Source organism: Capsicum annuum, chromosome 2, assembly GCF_002878395.1.
Source record: "Capsicum annuum cultivar UCD-10X-F1 chromosome 2, UCD10Xv1.1, whole genome shotgun sequence".
NCBI classification, from domain to species: Eukaryota; Viridiplantae; Streptophyta; class Magnoliopsida; order Solanales; family Solanaceae; genus Capsicum; species Capsicum annuum.
The window spans coordinates 150,315,191-150,322,356 of NC_061112.1; the positions used below are offsets into that span (position 1 = coordinate 150,315,191).

Sequence of the window (7,166 nt, forward strand, 5' to 3'; positions counted from 1 at the left end):
ATAGTCATATAAAAACGAAGGCGAGAAATAAAACGAACTGGAATAATATTATTATTATTACAACCATGTTTCAATGTATATATATTTAGTCTAGTTCTTGCACATGCATATTTAATGTGTTAGTTTCGAATTAACGATCCTTCTGCGGCTATTTTTGATCGTCCACATAGTTGATATTCTAATGTTTACTAGGTGTAATGTCAGAGATCTTTTTTTTTTTTTTTTTTTTTTGGGGGGGGTGGGGGGGGGGGATTAGTTCATTATATTTTACTGATTTTGATGATATCGTGATCCGATTTTGAATTTAGAGCATATATATAGGATGATCAATTATGAAAGGCACACTAAATCTCATCAAACAAATAAACTCACCACAATATTTTATCCGATGAGTTAATTAGCTTAGCTCCTCATATAACATGAACGACAATGGACTTTAGAGTTCGGTAAGGACCATATACAAAAGAGAAAAAAATATTGGGCTACTCTTATATGGTGTGATATTGTCCATTTTGGACCAAGCGCGCACAGTTTTCTCCAAAAGGTCTCCCACCATTAAGATATCTTACACCTTATATGTAGCTTTTCATTATTTTTAGTTATCAACATGAGACTTTTATTCGCACACCCGACAATTCTCCCCTTGAACTAATTAAGTTCTTATATGTAGCTTCCCATTCTTTTTAGCTACTAATATGAAACTTTGTTTGCATACCAGACAAAGAAATACATCATGTTTTATACATATGTACGTAGCTTATAGGGCAATTGGTGCATATATACGGTATCTCATGTTCACCTAGCCTTCGGGAAGAGCTGATCAACCATTGAAGGGTGATATAGGTAATCTACCTCGATGTAAAGCACTAGTGACTTATCGATTTTACGGTTTGAATCTGTGACCTATAGATTACATACATGGAGATGATTTTGCAACGGCGATAAATGGAACCGCATATAGACTGAAATTTGGAAGCCATTGTATCAATGAGGTATCGGAATTAAAGAAAGTGATGGAACTCCATAAAAAACATGCGGCTGTGAGGCTTCTATAAATTCATAGATTTGACATATACCTGATTAAACTATAACACTTACCTAAAGCTTTGTTCCCTTCAATAATACCTAACTCCATCTTAGAATGTATATCACACAACTGTGCTTTAACTTATTCAGCCACATATATGCAATATTAAGAACATGGCATGTATAGTTGTTCTCGTTGTAATAAGAGCACCAAACGTTAGTCTTTCTGCAATCTCCTCATTCAACCTTTCTAGAAGGATCAGTATCAGTAGGATTATTATAACAAAAACTTGATAAGATATATTCAAGGGACGCAAAAATTAAAGATTATTAAGGGTTGAGGATACAAATCCAAGGGAGATCAAACATATGTAGAGACACTTGAGCAAAATTTGACACTTATGCCATTGCTCTATCCATAGACTGACCAAAAATCACCCAAATACATGATATCACACCATCAAGGCAACTTCTATATGCTCTTTATTTTGATAGGAAACCAATTTTGACAAGATTTTCGCGAAGAATTTTTATCATCTACAATATAAATATAAAAAAAGATGAACATTCTATATATATGCCGTGTCTAATTAAAACATTTATCGGCCGGCCGGCCTCCCTTTCTCACTCTTCAATCGTGCCTAATATTTGCTTGGCTCAGACAGCTAACAACACAAAATGCTTATGTCATACTTAACAGTTAACAAACACATCACATATAAAGAATTTGAGAAATAGACCATCAAGTCTAATCAAAACAGAAACACATCTTTTCTCCCCTAAATGCAGGACCAATTTATTACATATAAATAAACGGTTCACTCTTGAAACTCCATCAACGTGCAAATCATTACAAACGATCTCACAACTTATTCACACATATATAAAACAAGCTGCCAAATTAAAAGAGAAGGAAATTAGAAATCCCTTAGCTTCACACCTTCAACTCACACACACATAGAGACAAATCCTAATCAAAACTTACACTTCATGTAGTAGTGGAAGTAGCAGAAGTACAATCAGAAGCAACTTCAGTTTCCACTTCCCTTCTGTGGAAGTTTCGGTGGCAGCCACAGGCAGCACAATTTAGGGTGCCGGAAGTACTGTCTGGCATGTACTCCCGGCACCCATCTACAACGTATCCGCCAACACTGGCAGCATGATTCCTCTGGCACTCTACATATCTCACTGTCCTCACTGTAAAGGACGAATTTGTAGAGTTTCTTGAGGAGTCATTTCTCCTCATAACTTTTTTCATCTCTTCGCTCCTGCCAAACAATATGGCATAGGGGAAGGAAGAGAATATTAATTATGATAAAACACCTAGCTAGCTTCTCTTATTGCTTAGCTGGAAAACCCTAACCCTAGAAGGCATATTTATATAACAACACAATAAACCTTTTTTCTTTCTATGAAAAAGTTATATGATACCAAATTATTAATCTTTCAGTTAATTTGTTGTGGATAATTAAAATTAGACCTTTTAAAACTGTTAATTATTTTGATTACAGTGTTTTTACTGTTCTTTCATTAATCTCAAGTAAATTTCTTTTTTTTTTCTTCTATATATAATAATGATCGTTTTCATGAATTGATTGCGCCAACTTCTAATCACGTAGTATCAAACTAGCTAGCTTGCTTTAAAAGGATTTGCCGCTAATGCTTTTTTGGTAAAATATCACTAGTAATAATTCATTACATTATAATTTCCTAGTGGTTAAGGGTGGTGGACTTCTATGGAATGGGCAGCTATATATATATATGTGTGTTACACATTGATCCGTCAACTTTTTTGATGTCCACTTGAGATAATTTATTATTTATTTTTTAATTTTCTCTTAATATTAACTACAATCTGATTGTATTTTTCTAAATATTGAATTTATATATACAGTAAAATTGTCATTGTATTTATTGTTGCTTAAAAGAGATGTAGTCAATATTGAATAAATAAAAAGAAAAAAGAAAATACTACTATACAAGCTTAATTACAGTCATGTGGCCCTCACAGTCACATATGATGATTAAAGTTCTAGTCTATTATTTCTAATCAAAGGCTGAGAATAAGGTACTAGAGTCTAATCAAAATATGCAATATCATTACTTATAGTATAAAATATACTAAAACATCGTAGACAAACCGTTTGTCCTCCCATTGAGTTTATTTCCATGTAGATGTAAGAAGAAAAAAAATGCTTCGTGTAGTAAATTATTACAAAATTAAATGATTTGTTATTTAGACATATTAATGATGCATTAAGCAAAATTACTAGTTAATTGTAGTATTAAACAAAATTAGAAGAGGAGCAAAATCTTTTTTTTTACTCTAACGTTTGCACCAGATTCCGGACAAACAGAAAATTAGGCCTCACATGTAATAACATTTGATTCATCGAGACAATGTGTTTGGCAATGGTGGAAAACGACCTTAATGAGCCTTAAAAGTTTTTCACCCATTTCTGTTTCACATAAATGTTTGAAGGCCGCCCACGCGATGCGCTATACGTAGTTTATGTAATTGTCTTTCATTCATTCGTAACCTACAATGACACACGATTAAAGTTAAATTCACCTGAATTAACATTATATCATTCGCTAATTTTGGTCATGCACGTTACAAACTTTAGGGACTTTACGTACATATGAGCCACTAAGGTATCCTTGTACCAACCCTTTTCCTTTAGTTTTGTTATATTACCAATTCAATGACGAAATAATCGACAATTTTTAAATATTTACATCTTAATTAGGTGTCGCCCCCTAAGTAATTGACATATGAGCACCAAAAGTTGAAACAAAGAAAATATCCGACTTGTAAAAGATATATTATGATATATAGGATCACTTCCGATACGATCTCAAAAAATATCAAAAATTGTTTGCGTGCATTAATGGATTTTTAAATACACATAACATACAAATATGGAAGCTGCTCGACTGATAGAAGTAGATACAAAAGCAGGAGGGGTGGGTGAAGGTAGTTTAATATAATTATGATTTATGATATGCATTAGTTAAAGTAAATTGAAATAAAGTGAATAAAGAAGGTACTCGTTAGTAAATCTTAATGATAATGGGATTTTGAGGTTGATAGGTCCTTCATTAAAGAGAAACATGATTGTACTTTAGTGAAGGTTAAATTGAATTATGACTCACAAGGCAGAATTTGTTTCTTACCTACCCAACCCATCTTGTGATGCCCACAGAAAAAAATAAAATTAAAAGATTTCTGAATTTCATTAGTAGCTTTTGGGACCAGTAAACAAAGAATCTTAGGCAACTAAATTTAGCTTTTTCCTCTATTTGTTTGTGAATAAATTAAAATTGTCGTAATTAGTCATCAAATCAATACGACACCTAAGCACGGTTTTAATTATTGACCCTGATAATGAAATTGCTTGCTTAAATTAGGAAACTTGGCGTTGATTGATGCAACTTGACACAAGTTGGATGCCGTCTCATACTTTTTGTAATTGCAAAAAAAATAAAATAAAAATATTTGATCTAACGAACAGGTAGATCTAGTTCATTTTTTCTTTCTTTCTTTAATTAATTTGTTATTCTCCACACGATAAGTATACCTTATTTAATTTTTAACATATACTACTAGCTAGCTAGTTCTAGTACTAGTAATAAAAAGTAGCTAGTTATCTTTCTGTGATGTGACCAATCAAAAAGAATAAATGCATGGAAAATATTACAAAATTATTTTTTAAAATGCAAGTACCGCTACGATATTATTTCGTGGTATAGTTTAATAAAAATAAATAAAGGATCCACTTATCATCATCTCTATGATTCAATTATTTGATTTTATAGAGATGAATTATGACATGGTGGACTTTAATCTATAGAAAAATTTAATGTTTGGATGTCATGAAAGAAGCAAGGTCAACGTACACCAAGACATAGGTCAATTTATTGAGTATTCTTTTTCCCTTTTCTATCACTCTCTAATTGTTTAATTTATTTAGGACATGACTAGTTTTCTGTTTCTCGTTTAAATTTTCTTAGTAAAATATTGTGAGTATTATGCAAGCAAATGTTGGACAAATAAGATTTCATCTGGCCCCATGGTTGTAGTGCTTTCTTTTTTCAAGTCAAATCAATATATACAAGTCATCACACACTCCAAAGTAGTCAAAGTTGATAAAATAGGAACCGCACAAGTTAAAAGTTTGTCAACTTCAGTATAGACCACCAACACGAGTTAACGTAAAATTATTTAGATATCTACGTCCTTGGAAGATTTCGGATTTGAAACCCTGTAAATTTAAAGAATTCTACTCAATTGAGCCTAAACATAAATATCGAACACCGAATGAAACTAAAATGTAGGTGTTTATTGGGTAAAATTTACCCAAACTCGGTGTATACATCAAGCCAACACATGCATGCCATGTGTTTGAATTTAGAGTTCATGTTACTTAACCATGATTAATTAACATGTATTTTACGTCGTTTAGTCACAGTCATGATAAATTACATTAATTCGATGTATTTATCGGGTGCGGATAAACTTTAACCGTGCTTGTTCTGTACCTAATTCTAGGACTCATAGGTGATATAGTCACATCAAAATCACATTAGATGTTGTTAGGAACAAAAATACTTGGATTCTCTCAATTGTCCTCCACATTATTTTCTTTTATGCAAACATAAAAATATATTGAAAGTTGAATCTAACGGTACTTTAATACGACAACTACATTCAATTTTGAACTGATATTAGAAGAATCGAAAACAGCTGCAGAGCCCAATTTTCAGTCTGCAAACACAACATTGGCTAAATGTCCATCCACAGTACTATTGGGCCCTTTTTTCCAGTGGGCTAATTTTGTTTCAATCACCCGCTTTCGATGGGCCACTTGGAGCATCACTGTTTAAAGAACTAAAAATTAAACAAATACAAAACTTATGTTTCCAATATTACAAAAAATCCCAACTCCCTAAACATATTACAAAAATCTCAACATATACACAGAATGTTATGTATATGTCGGTTATATTATATATATTATTAGGGAGAGAGAGTAAAGTAAATAAAAAAGTGGAAGAGAGTGTAATTACTTTCAAACTGGTTGGTATTCATGTTATTTTTTAAAGAATAGTCTAAAATTATAGTAGCATTTAATATTTAGCCGTTTCGTATCAACTTTAAATTCTTGTTTTGGAATTTGAAACTTGCAAATATACATACATATTTGAAGCTTGGAACTGTCAAACCCAACTCCGTATCCAAATCTCGAAAGTGGTAATGATGAATTTCAATGAGTAATGAATTTAGGCTTGGTACACGCTAATTTCATACTCGTATGCCATAATGCAAATATATATATATATATATATATATATATATATATATATGTATGTGTGTGTGTGTATGTTAGTTTTATAACGGTGAGAGCATAATTAACCCCAACTTTGATCTCCAAAAAGGAAAAAACAAAAGGAGGAGAATTTTAGTAGCTTAGTTGGTTACTTATCTGAATTCTCCTACCCCCAATTTTTTTTATTTTTTTTTTTAAAAACAACTTTAAACACAAAGCAAAAATAAATAATTTTAGAAATCATTATACCATTTTTAAATCTTTTTCCATGTATATAGATATAGATATGTCGGTTATTATACTCAATTTGATTTGATTTAATTTTTCAATTTGTACACCCTTACCTGCCTTAATGGAAAAGCCTAAAAATAAGTTGCTTGTGATATCCAATTAGAATTAAAGAAAGCCACATGGAAGAGTTAAATGCAGTATCAAATGGGCTATAAGACTAGCAAAATGTCTTTGTCTAATGGAGCACATGACTCTGTTTCCTATTATATGATCTCCTATTGACTATGGTCCATTTCTTGGCTAAGTAAGTGTATGGTCCTACCCCATGTGACTGCATAATCTTAAATTGTCTAAATCATTTATTAATGGGATTATTTTGATTCAGGAAAATAGGAGAGAAACTGCTAATGTTATAAATTGTCATCTCAATGAAGACATATAGGTTCCTTGATAGTTTTGGTTGTGTTTGACTTTGATGCTCTTTGTACAATAATATTCCTTTTAACAGGTTGTATCCTAAATCTTTTGAGTTGTTTGTATTTGTGTCATTGTATTGAGAATTGGTGCATATTACACAAT

The 7,166-nt window shown here is 31.8% G+C and overlaps 1 long non-coding RNA gene across 1 annotated transcript; it reads right to left on the reverse strand.

Moving 5' to 3' along the window:
* Nucleotides 1–1,775: 1,775 nt before the first annotated feature.
* LOC107860531 lies at nucleotides 1,776–2,420 on the reverse strand. Its single transcript, XR_001671565.2, has 2 exons — nucleotides 2,012–2,420; nucleotides 1,776–1,919 (listed from the first exon to the last, which is right to left on the reverse strand). It is a non-coding gene; the product is annotated as an uncharacterized LOC107860531 (long non-coding RNA).
* Nucleotides 2,421–7,166: the final 4,746 nt, after the last annotated feature.